We start from the raw sequence: 13,293 nt of genomic DNA on the forward strand, positions 1-13,293 counted from the left end.
AAGAGTGTCGATATGCCTGTTGACATCCTCAAAGTGTCAACCCATGATCAAACCCTAGGAGACGGGTGTCTATGTTCAATGTGCTATACTAAACTGAGAATTTACTGCTCTATCTGCATATAGAAAAGGCTGTCAAATAATGTTTACTTAAAATGTTCATTTAAATTCTAAAATGAAATTAAAGCCCGGAAGACAAATTAAACGAGCCAAATTCACTTCAAATTGAGATTATTTATTAAGTGATAAATCACAAGATACTTTGCTAATTAAATACGACTGCAATTTTTTCAATAGAACACCTCAACTTAATCAATTAAATTGTTACCCAAGAAGATTACATCTGATAAAAGAACGAGAAAAGTACGTAGTGGGCTCATTGCTTAGTGTAGTTGTTACTAAACATTTTCCTTCTGTTCTTTTCTTTTGCTTTTTTTTTACATTCTTCAAGTTCATCCAAATTTTGTTTTTTTTCATTTCTTTTTTTTTTTTTTTTTATCAAAGGGGTTTAGGTCATTTTGATGCTTCCTAAAGACTTTCTCTCACTCTAATCCTGAAAAAATACGTTTCCATGGTGCATGGAATAGTTTCCCAAGTAACTAATAATCTAAAACCCGTGACCTCCAGAAAACAACTAATCCCTTCAAAAGAAAAATCATAACCATTTTTCGAAAAAGTGTTTAAAAAGTTGGACTAGGGTTCCAAGTTCCGACTAGTTATGCCTCTGAGCCCAGGACTCAGTCCACATACAACGAGTCCACATGGGAGAGGAGAGCTTTTATTAAGAAAAAAAATTATGAAAATTTGGGAGACTCAAGTAATTTTTTAACTTGCCGTTACCAAATAGTTGACATAAGGCTTGGATGATTATGAAGTGATTTTTTAACTTGGGGCAAGTCTTGATTTCGACTTACGATTCTTTAGACACTTATGCAAAACGTGCAAATACTATTTTCCTTTGTCTTTGCATTGCAACTCACAAAGCATATATTTTTGTCTGGCCATGACAAAGCATATATTTTTGTCTGGCCATGAAAAAACCAAATATTGGTTTCAAGCGATAGAAAAGCGGCAAAATATACATTTATATAAGTCTTTTGGTTGGGTAGAAACTCTCTAGCAAGTTATCAACCCTCCATCGACGATAAAAGGTTTTGTGGGAACAATTTTATATTTTAGATTTCAGGGTACATCATTTATGAAAAAATAAAAATTAAAAAAAATAAAAATAAAAATAAAAGGGGGAAAGTGTGGGTAGGCAAGAAGATATTGGGACATCAAAGCATCTATAGAACGAGCAGCAACCAATCGAGAGAGAGACAGAGGAGAATTGCAGAACCAAGCACAAGGGGAAGATAGCCGGAAGACCAGATTCACAGAACCGTTGGGCCCAAATGTGATAGAAGAGTTAGATTGTCTATAGCCAGAATCTATTGAAGGGAGCACCTAGTCTCATCTCAGTTTGTGTCTATGTCCGTGTCTCATCAGCGCTCATGCGCAAGCTGCAAGTCGAGCAAGAACGAGATACGAAGGGATGCACTTCACCTCATAGCTTTCCAATGTGATTGGATGTGTTAATATTTTTAGTTTTTTTGAAAATTTAGTGAGGCATACACACCCATACCTGGGTTTTAAATTGTTAGGTTTTCGAAGCTATGAATGGGATTCGAGAGCACGATGTACGACTAAGAGGCGTGCGTGCTAGCACCACAAATTAATAGCTTGTCATATCCATGTTGGGATATGTTGCTTTAACGTCCTTGAGAGCATGTAAAGACAATGGCTATACTATAGTGACACTATACTCGAGCAAAAATGTGGTCCATATGAGGGACATACTTTGTAGTGCCTATTGACTCACCGGGCTGGGCAGTCTAGGCTTAGAAATGGAGTCCAAAACTCTTTAGACTTGAGCATTAGGTACAATCACGTAGTTTGCTCTCTTCCTATATACATGGAGACAATGAAGCCGAATTAATTCAACATCAACTCTATGGTGCCTAATTTTCTTTTGGTACTAGGAGTTTTTTGGCTCCAGGGACACCATTGTCATTGTCAGGATCTTTCTGGTCATCATGGTATATTTATGATTGTTTCTTTGTTTTGATCACCTTGGCGCTTTCGCCATCATCTCTTTGCTTTGACCCTTGGATGAGTTTGTAATTACCTCTTTGTTAGTTTTGTCATTTTGGGCGTTGTCAAGGTCTAAAATATTTTAGTTTAGAGATAGATAATTTTTAGTGTGAATGCTTCCATTTTTGGTTTAGAGAAAGATAATTTATTGTGTAAATTAATGTGGTTGTAAAACCAGTCGAGCTAACCAATAACCGTTCAGTTAGATTGAAACCGGCCAGTGGCCGGTTTCAGTTTTGGGCGATTTTGGTGATCAACCGATATTTTAAACTTTAAATACAATACTACTTCAAATTGATAATAGATGTATTAGAATTCAAATTCATTTCGTCATTGATTTACCACGGGAATCGAATTTGAAACAAGTCCTTTATTATTAGACACATTAACCAATAAACCATATACTACTTTGTAGACAAAAGAAGGGCCTATATTATACATACCTTAAGCTTTTCTTCATTTTATATTTAAAAAAAGAGTTGGTCAAGAAGATTTTTTCAATACTATTTTAATGTTCTTTACATTAAGGTAAAAACTAATTTTCTTTTTGTCAATGATACTTTTTTATTTTCCCATCTTTTTCATAAAATTTAAAAATACCCCTAAACACAAATCGATTCATTAAAATCCATTTTTTTTCATTAATTTTCAACTTCATTTGAATGTGTTTTGTTTTAATCGCATTCTTTGTATACTTTTCATATTTTAATAGATTTTTTTTTGGTATCTTTTTTATTTTTTTAACACTTATATCATTCGGGACTTGTTCGGTTAGAGCGGTTGAATTGACCGGTTTACCGGTTAAGTTGGTTTAATGGCTTTCGAGCCCATATTTAGTTAATCGTTCCGGTTCGATTTGTGAACACCGGTATGAATGCTTCCATGAATCCAGCATTTAAAGAACATTTAAAGATGCGTTGTTTCATTGCATGGGAAATTGGGTGAAGGTTGCATGCAAGCAAGTTACAGTATGGGAAATGGGGCTAAGCGGTAATCCAGTCATTTATGTGCTTTGTTTGGGATAGTTGGATCATTTTTAAGCTCAAGCAAGTGGGAATTTATAAATGGACCATTACTGTAACAATTAGCCAGGTTTCTTGATAATTTGATAATGAAAAAGAAAGCTTCCTTCTCCTCCTTGGTGTAGAGAGAAAGAAAGGGAGTTCCCATCCTTGTATAATGCGAGTACCATGAGTTAGAGGGCCATCCACTTGATGTACTAGCAAGAATTAGGGGTTGAAAACTGTTTTCTCTTTATTCTCTTGATAGAGATCAATTAAGACAGGTCGTTGTCCCACAATCAGCATCAGATGTATATTTTTTGGTGCTGGTTTTGCACCAAACAATTCGATATGTTATAAATGATCTTGCCATGTTCAAGTGCAGGTCCTTTCTTGGTTAGTTTGAATAATTATAAATCAATAAATATTTTTGAAGTAATCGCAGACAATGTTTGCAGAGCCAAATATACTCAATGCATCAAATTTTATTAGCTAACAAAAGTTATAAATTAGCAATTAAGAAAAATAGTTAATCTTCGGCCTCACGGCAAGGTATTTAACGCCCAAAAATGCTCATATATAGGAGTTTAAGGTATAGAAGCAATTGATCACTTTCCTTGTGCATCCCAAGTCAAACAGGTCCATTCATATAGATAGGCCGTACAAAGAAAACACCAAATCACACCCTAATGATGGTTTTCATTATAGCTAAGACCATTTTACTAGTACTTTAAAAAAAAAAAAAAAAAAACTTCTAATCTAGTTGAGAAAGCGGGTAAAGCCCTGTCCACCCCACTGCATTATCCAAAAAAAAAACCCCACCGCATTATCCAAAAAAAAACAAATTAGAAATGATTCTTCCCCACATATCCATGGACAAACAGTGCCCAGACGCCAAGTGAAGAGTCACATTTTTATTTTTATTTATGCGGGTCATATACGATGATGACCCTTCCATTTATGTAAGTAAGTTTTAGATAATTAGCTGATGGACCTTCACTTCAAATTCAGCTGGCTTTCAAACCCTTTAACAGCAAAGCCTGATGACGGACAATCTGGTGGGGAATAGTTGTAGGTATCCTTGCATACACATTGTTTGGAGTTGGAATCCCCTTTCCCTTTGTTTTTTTTTTTTGGGCAAGGCTTGTGGATATTTGTGGAAATGTTGCATTTGGAGTACATTTCCTTATCGTAAATTTTAGTTGCATTGTAATTTTATAATATAAGGTTGATGTCTTATATAAATTTTTTTTCCATATAAAAAAAAGGGTCTCAAAGAACAATGCTCAATCAAAATGTTTATTTAAATTCTAAAATGAAAATAAGGACATGCAGACAAAATCGAATGGGCAAAATTCACTTCAAAATGAGACAATTTATTCATTTATTTAGAGATCAATCTTAGGGTGCCTATGGATAATTTGTTAAATACATATGATCGCAGTTTTTTCAATAAAATACCTGTATTTAATTTATTACATTTTTTCTTGGAAAAATAACATCTAAACAAAGAAAAGAAAAATAATATACGTAATGGATTTGCGGCCTAATTTACCATGCTTGACGACATTGGGGCCGGTGCGTAACCGTCAATGCGTTGATGTCACGTTGAGACTGATAAAAAATATTTAAAAATCACAAAGATGCCTTAAGATAATATTCAAATGTAATTTTAATGCCTATAATTGGTATTTATTTTGAAAATATCCTACAGTTTTGATTGAAATAAGGACAGAGTCCCCATTTGATCAGCAGTTTGATGCATAGTAGTGAGTTTCTCCTCAAATATGTTTTATATAAACATTAGGGGTGGGAATCGGGTCGCGTCAAGCAGCTGACAAGCTGACCCGTACCTGGTATGGGTCCCAGTAGGTCAGGTCCATAGAGGTCGGGGTTAACTATCTGACTTGGATCCTGTCTGGTTGGGTCGGATTGAGGTTACGTCCATATCTGACTTGGACCCAATACATATTTCAAATAAATTCTTTATTTTAATTTTTTATAATTTTTACTTCTTTTTTAAAGAAAAAGTTTGCATAAGGTTGCAACCTTATACTGTTGAGGAAAGGTGCAGCTCAAAAATCTTGCAGTGGAGAGTGTTCCCTCATAGTAGAACCCTCCAACGGATCGTCTAGACCTTGAGATGAAAGGACATGAAGAAAAAAAATGATATCCAAGTTAAAAAAATAGTATATCTAGTAAAAAGTCATCTGGACAGTCTCTTTTCAAGATTTTCTAATCTGCTCGATCTGTACTAATTTTAAATTTTAAATTTTTTAACTGAATTTAAAAAGAGCTTTTGAAGCCAAAATAAGATTTTCGATACCAAAATGATATCTCTAAGTAAATTTTATAGGTGCACCTAAGCTCTACAGTATAAGGAAGCAACCTTATACAAACCTCACCTTTTTTTTTAATATTCTCAAGTTTAACCACCAAAACTCGGGATACTCGAGCTCGCCACTGTGGTAAGCCCATCTTACACTGGCAAGTCTAGGTTGGCTCGCATGAGTAGTTAGACATTATCCTACAATCTCTGACATCCATGGCCCTAAGAAAATAATAAAAATTTTATTTATCCCTGACAGCAAAATCTGACCAAAAGACTCTTGAAGGAAAATTGTTTGGTGCATCATAGCCCGCACCTATTACAAAGCTACACCAAAATTAGGTACCGTAAATAGTAGTCCTCCAAAAAAAAGTAAAATCAAAGGTTCATATATTTTCTCTAAACAATATTATTTTTAGCTTTTAAAATTTATTTATTTTTATAGACTAATAATCTACATGTTAAAAATTATATATTCCAGTAAAATTAGGACCAACTTCTATCTCAAAAATAAATCATTAACGGGCATGCATTTCTACATGTGAGTCCGTGGAGTCATCCAAGCCGTGTCCTAGATAGAAAAGCTGAAGTAAATAAAAAGGAAGAAAAAAGCATTACTAGATTGTACCAAATGGAATGTCCTCGCCGTGTGCTCGTTTACTTCAACTTTAACAACTTACCCTTTTTTTTCTCTTACTTTGTAGTTCACTGTCTTAAGGCCACTTTTGGAAATAGTACTTGTAATGCAGTTTTGGATGGTCAATTTTCAAGATTTTTATGTTTTGACAGTTGCTCGACCTACATTATTTTTGAAGCTTTAAATTTTATAATTAAAGATGAAAATATATTTGAGGGCTATCACACAGATTTCTAGTATTGAGACCATATTTCTCGATACTATTTGAAGGTTTGCTGTAATTTGATTGTTTAGAGCCTCGGCTCTATATAAACCGCACCCTCATTATCTTTTATACTGAAGGTCACAATGTGGTTTAGATAATGGTCTCTTTGTGACAGCTTCCTTAGTGCTCTTCCTCTCTCCATTGTAGTTATTGTCATTGCCCCTCTCTCTCTCTGTTCATTTTTTATCACTAAGCAAATGTGATGCGGTAAACATCTCTCGCTCTCTCTTTCTCTATAGCCATCATGATTGGGAGTGATTTACGTTGGGAGATTAAAATTTTAGTTAAAATGCCAAATGCTCCACTTATATAAAAAAATTATAAAGAAAGTCGATCAACTTGTTATTTATTTTATTTTATTTTTTAAATTACCCCTCGATCAACTTGAATTTTGATTTTTTTTTAGTTAGTAAGGCACTGCTTTAAAGTTTAGGGCACTTCCCTCTTAACGAAAAAATTAAAATAAAAAATAAAATTCGAGATGACTCAAGGGCAATTTTGAAAAAAAGGCCAGTTGACTTATCTTCTTGTAATTTCTGTCTATAAAAAGAGTATTTTATATTTTACCTAAAATTTTTGGATCCATACATAGATCACTCCATGAATGATTCAACATTGATTCAACTCGTTTTACACATTTCAGAGCACAACCGAATTTGAAAGATTGTAGTTTTCTTGATGGGTCTAAACGGCGATAGTGTGTTCAAAATGCATGTCATCTCTCAATTTGAATAATTAATAGCCAAATTTTGTAGTCCTCATAGACAATTTTGTGTAGCCGAATACGCTTGTACATCAATTAAGATAGCTAGTAAGGGAAAAGTCGTTGGTGAGCCAGCTGATTCACCAGATGGATGTTGTAAAACACCCACCTTCTAAAATAAATATAAATATGGATGGTGTAGAAATATCTATAAAATAATCACTTTTTAACTGTTGAAAAAAATCCACCTTTAAGATAGATTTGAGAGGGGACCTGCATATGCATCCCCCAGTAGAAGTCATATATTTACATGTAAGGAGACACAATTTAATAGTGGCAAGGTTCCATAGCCCTTCTAGCCAAGGTGAAGAATTACATTTTCTTTTATTGTGGTCACCTTTCCATTGATTCATATAGGTGGTATTTCTTAGCGGATGGATCTTCACATCAAATGTAGATGGCTTTCGATCTCTTTGAAACGGGACAATATGGTATGGGATCAGTAAAAGATGCAGTTACATTTGGTAGGTTTGAAGTCCCGGTCCGTGCACTAACAGGTTTCGCACCAGTAGGAGCAGTGGAATCAAAATGGGGGCAGTGACGCGGTGCACATGCCTCCATTGCAGCAAGGTATGTAATTTTCACCCGCACAACGAGAAACCATGGAGAACAAAATCGGGTTAAAACCGAAGACGGAATAGAGAGCTAAAGAAGCATCCTTTGAATCATAAATTTTTTTGAAAAAGCGTATTGCCTTTTTCCTTAAATAAAGTAGAGATGTGATGAGGATTCAAAAGGAAAGAGGCTTCCGAAAGGACTTGAATCTTTGCGTACAAAAACAAAAAACAAAAAAACAAAAAAAAAAACAAAGAAAGAAAAGAAAAAAAAAGAAAAGAAAGAAAAAAAAGAAGGTATAAACACAACGAGAGAAAGAGTGTGATAAGGGAGCAAGTGTCGGGTGGCTCTGCCTTTGTTTTATGCAAAGCATGTGAAATATGTGGATGTGTGAGTTTTGATCATCTTGACCTCTAGATTTGTGGATGTTAATATTCGGAAGTATGATGTTTACGTACAAAAATAATAATAATAAAAAAAAAAAAAATAAGTAAAAAGTAGGCAAGTCAGTAGGGATTTGAACCCTTTCTTGTTGGTGGGATTTGGGCCTTTACTTTTGGGTGAGAATTGAGTGAAATATGTCATCTACCACCAAAACCTATAGCCATTCTCATTATTTCATACAAACAAGAATGTCCATATGGGTTTTCATAAAGAAGCCCCTTGGTTTTTCTCTTAGCTCATGCATATAATAATTGAGGACTTGACCCCAATGCCCTCGATCCTTCGAAAAACTTATGAAATTAGACACCATTTAGTCCAGTTGACTAAATTATCTCCAAAAATAAAAATTTATTTCCATTTTTATAGATAACTCAATTTTCTTAGGGAAATTTTGGTTGAATATTTGTAGCTAATATTATTTATACAAGTCATTTTAACAGGTGCCGTTTGTATAAAGGGTCAACTTTAATCAAAGTAAGGTGAGCCGCTAAATCTCTAAATTGTGCAGGAACATGTAGCTCTGGAGATGAAAAGCATTGTAGCAGTCTAAAAATCTATTCGTAACATTTTTAATGAAATTTAAATCTCTAAAAGAGATACAAGTCCCAAAACTATTATGATGGTTTAAATATCCATCTCTACTTCTAATTATGAAATTTAAAGTTTAAAAAGATGCAGATTAAACAGATCCATAAACACTTGAAAAACTAAAAAATTGACAGTACAAAGAATTTGTTACAAAACAAACCACTTTCAGGACTAAATTTTTTTTTATTTATTTTTCACATCCATAAATCTCGAGGATGAAATGATCAAACTGAGTTATATAATGGGAAAGCAAGAGGCGTTGGAGGACATTCCCATTTTTCTAAACGTGTGCTTGGTGGGGTTGGGTTTCACATGAATACTATTTATCTTTTTTTAATTATTGTTGTCCTTCATGATGTACGTGTAGAGAGAGAGAGTTTTGTTACATGGACTGTGGTTTGTATCAAAGTTACGTTTTAAAAAATAAAAATATATAATCTGAAGATTTTTCAATCTTTGCTATAATGATAAAAAATATAAAAATAAATAATTTCAGTAATTTTTTATTATATCTATATATATATTTATTTATTTTGTTTTCCAACTAATTAAGATATTCAGCCCCGTTAGTGGTTGAACCACTCGAAAAGCCTCCATCCTTTCCTTTCAACACACATACCAAGAAAGAGAGAGAGAGAATGAGTAGGCTGTGCAGCATATGGTTGCCCTGGCAGCGTAGAGGAGCCTATCATAGTTGAGGGTATATTCCCACGTGTTAAAGGTGGTGTCTGGACCATGTGGGGGTTGGTTTCACAGTAATGCCATTCATTTTCTCTTTATTATTTTTGTCTTGAGTAGGTGATTTAGAAAGAGAAATTACATGGCAGAGTAAGAGAGAGAGAGACAGATTAGATGGCCCAACTACTCACCCACGACATGCCGGTACAAAACTTACATTTCAGTGGTCCATATTAATGGCTTGTGGTATTTCAGTGGTCCATATTAATGGCTTGTGGTTGTGTATGCATAGAATGGGAACATAAGACAATGTATAGTTGACATTTTTCTATTCATTATTTTGGTCTCATTCTTGTCAATCAATACCATGTGGGTCTCATAACATGATTTTCCCTGGCTTTTCTTATCCGCCCGAAAGATTATCCAAAGGAAGTGTATATACTAAAGGGAAATGTTTCTATACTTCCTCAATAAAAGATAAAACAAAGGTTTGGCAAAAATAAAAGAAAGAAAAATAGTGTCGGAAAATAAAATAACAAAAACATAAATATTTACGTAGTTCGACAAGTTGCCTATGTCTACGAGGCAGTAAGTGACATTTACTCAACCACTGTAGAAGACAACACCACCGCAGACTGTAACCTTAATAACCAACTAACTGCACTACCTCCCAAAGAAAAAACATATTCGGTAGTAGACATTCTTTTATCCAAGTCAAGTGTAAAGTCGGCATCGACATAACCAGTGACTTTCAAATTTATTTCACTATAACAAATACCAGCATCGCAAGTTCCCTTCAAATACCGAAGGATCCATTTCACAGTGGTCCAGTGATCATGGCTAGGATTTTCCATGTAACTGATCACAACTCCCATTGCTTGTACTATGACAGGTCTGGTGCTAACCATAACAAACATGAAGTTCCCTACTGCAGAAGAATATGGTACTCAAGACATCTAGGTCTTCCCTGCTTTGATGCTAGGATATTAATTCGAAGACAACCCACCATCCGGGAAGAGATCATCTCTATTCTACAGCTAAATCACTGTCCAGGAAGATACCATCTCGATTCCATAGCTAAACCACTGTCCAAGAGGAGAACCTTAAGAACAATCGAAACTTTCTCTTTCTAAATAGGAAAATCACCCAAACTCTTCAAGGGAACGAGTCCTCTACAAGAAACCAGCATCTCAATCTACAGGAGACACATCTGTGGCGTTTCTCTCCATAAAAAGCTCTCTCTTCTCTAAGGGAGGCCTGTCGATGTTGAGGAGGCTCTGCCTCTTTCCTTAAAGGAAGCTACCTTTCTCATATGATGACCCAAATAAGGCATACAAATTCTCTGCTCTTTCATCATATTTATATAAGGTTAAGAGTTCACACCAAATAGGAAACTTCATATAGGTATGGCAAATATCTCAATAACCAAGAGATATATCCAAAGTCCTAATCCTTTTGGAAATTTATTTCCTTTAGGAAACTTATTAATATCAATCTCTATCCCACATAATATGGGATTTCCTTATGTAGGTGATTTTGGATAATCACCTTATCCAACAATCTCCACCTTGATATCAAAATCGCCTAATCACCATGCCAACTTCCAATGGAAAGCTTTAAGAATTCATCTTCTTTTGCTAAATAAATTCTTTCACCAATCTTGCTGGAAAGATTGTGCTTGCTATCATATGTCTCCACCATAATTAAAATGCTCGCCTACTTTGCCATGTGTTTTTCTACAACCGAATGCATAAACACTAGCCTTGTACTGAACCATACCCTCTGATAGCACTTGTTGAAGATAAAAACCAATGTTTGACAAAAATAAGAAAAAAGTAAAAGAGTGCAAAAAAATAAAAGAATTGAAACACAAAGATTTACATGGTTCGGTAAATTGTCTACGCCCATGGAACAACAAAATTCTCTTCCACTAATCAGAAAAACACTATGTATGCATGGAGAATACAAGGGATTACAAGTTCTCTCTCAAACCCTAAAATATGGTCTTTCTCTCTCATTAACACCCACTCAAGGACTAAAGAACTATCCCTCTTCTTTCTGGATTTTTCCTTGCATACATTTCATGTGTATTCTCTCTCTTTTCAAGACAACTTATATAAAAAGGAACCCAAAGGCCAGCACGTGAGCCTCTATGTCATTCCTACATTCTAGGTTGGGAAAAGGTCTCTCATTCCTAGTAGAAGTCACATGATGCCTTTCCTTATTGTAATTAGATCTCCTATATCTATGGGTTCCCTTGTACTGTACATCTCATGAAATTACCTCCCATAGAAGATTATGTTTGATCCCATTAATGTAGGAATACAAGATCAATTAGATCTCATTCACCGTTAGAAGTACAAGGTTTTAGAACTTTTTCATTCGGATGCATGAAAATCACATGTTGTTTCTTTGGGGGGTGTTACACATTTTGTCACTTTTATTTATGATTGTTCAAAAAAAAGTGTGGACTTATATGCGAAAAAAGAAATCAGATGCCTTCATTGTTTCCAAAAATTTAAGGCCTTGGTAGAATATCAGAAAAGCAAGAGCATCAAGTGTCTAAAAACTGATAATGGGGGAGCATTTTTGTCACACCCCAAGAATTTACAATACTGATATTCCTGAGATGTGACAGACAAAACATATATACATCATTTGATAGGACAAATTTACAGTGGCGAGGTCTTACAAAGTAAATAAAGAAAGCTAGTACAACAACAGTATCTTCCAAGGTTGATCTTGACTAGCACTCAAAATGAATCCGCAGTTATCTTGAAAAATGTTTACCATAGTTTGATGAGTTTGGCTACTCAGTAAGTGATCATCATAATCCTAAAAATAATCATGATTGAAATATATCAATATTTTCCAAAATGAGATCTATTAACAGAAATGCATCAACAGTTTCGCTTTCAATAAATGCACAATTAAGTATAATCCGAGTAATTGAAATGCTTATAACACTTTTAACGGCATTACATAATTCAAAGGATTTCACAAAATACCCTACTGGCGTCCCATGTAGGTCACCTATATACCCCATCAGCGTCCTGATGGGTCCACTTAATCCCTATCGGCGTCCCAGATAGGTCCACTTAATCCCTACAGGTCCACTTATACCTCACCGGCATACCGGATGAGTCCACTTAATCCCTACCGGCTTCCCAGATAGGTCCACTTATACCTCACCGGCGAATCGGATGAGTCCACTTGCATACTTAAATTATGTCTTTAAACATTCGAAAGCAGCAATATCATGTACTCAACATATCACTGAAACCATTAATACGAATTTCACTTAAACCATTAATAACAGTCACTCTCTATAACATTTCCAAAATAACCAATCAAATATTTTGGGCTCAAATTTAGAAAGGTAGCAGTTTGTAAAGGCATTCTAGCTTAATTGCCAATTTAATATGTATAGAAAAACTCTTATAAAAATTCAAGAATACGGAATTATCACAATTTATGGGATATCAATCCACAAATAAACATTTCACAACAATACTATAATCAGTTGCAAAAATGTCAATTTTTAAATAATAAGGCAGTCATTTGCACATGAATTTTTAAATGTCTAAATATTCAAAACAGTAGAAAGAAATATCACAATTTTACTAAAAGCAGAAATATCACACTTATTTCTAACAATAGACAAGAAAAATAAATAAATTTATTTTTCTAATTTACAGCATTCAAAATTGCTAACATAGATAAAATAACACAATTTTTATTAAAAAGTTTATTTTTCAAGATAATGAGATCACGTGCGCATAAAATTTATCGCACCTAAAATTCATGATAATAAGCAGAAATAATTATTTCATTTTATTTTTAAAAAGAATGGATTATTTTTCGAGACAATGAGGTCACTTACACATAAAACTGATAAAATAA

The sequence above is a fragment of the Amborella trichopoda genome, chromosome 10 (assembly GCF_054954075.1).
Source record: "Amborella trichopoda isolate Santa Cruz 75 chromosome 10, AtrichopodaSantaCruz75HAP2 v2.0, whole genome shotgun sequence".
Lineage (NCBI taxonomy): Eukaryota > Viridiplantae > Streptophyta > Magnoliopsida > Amborellales > Amborellaceae > Amborella > Amborella trichopoda.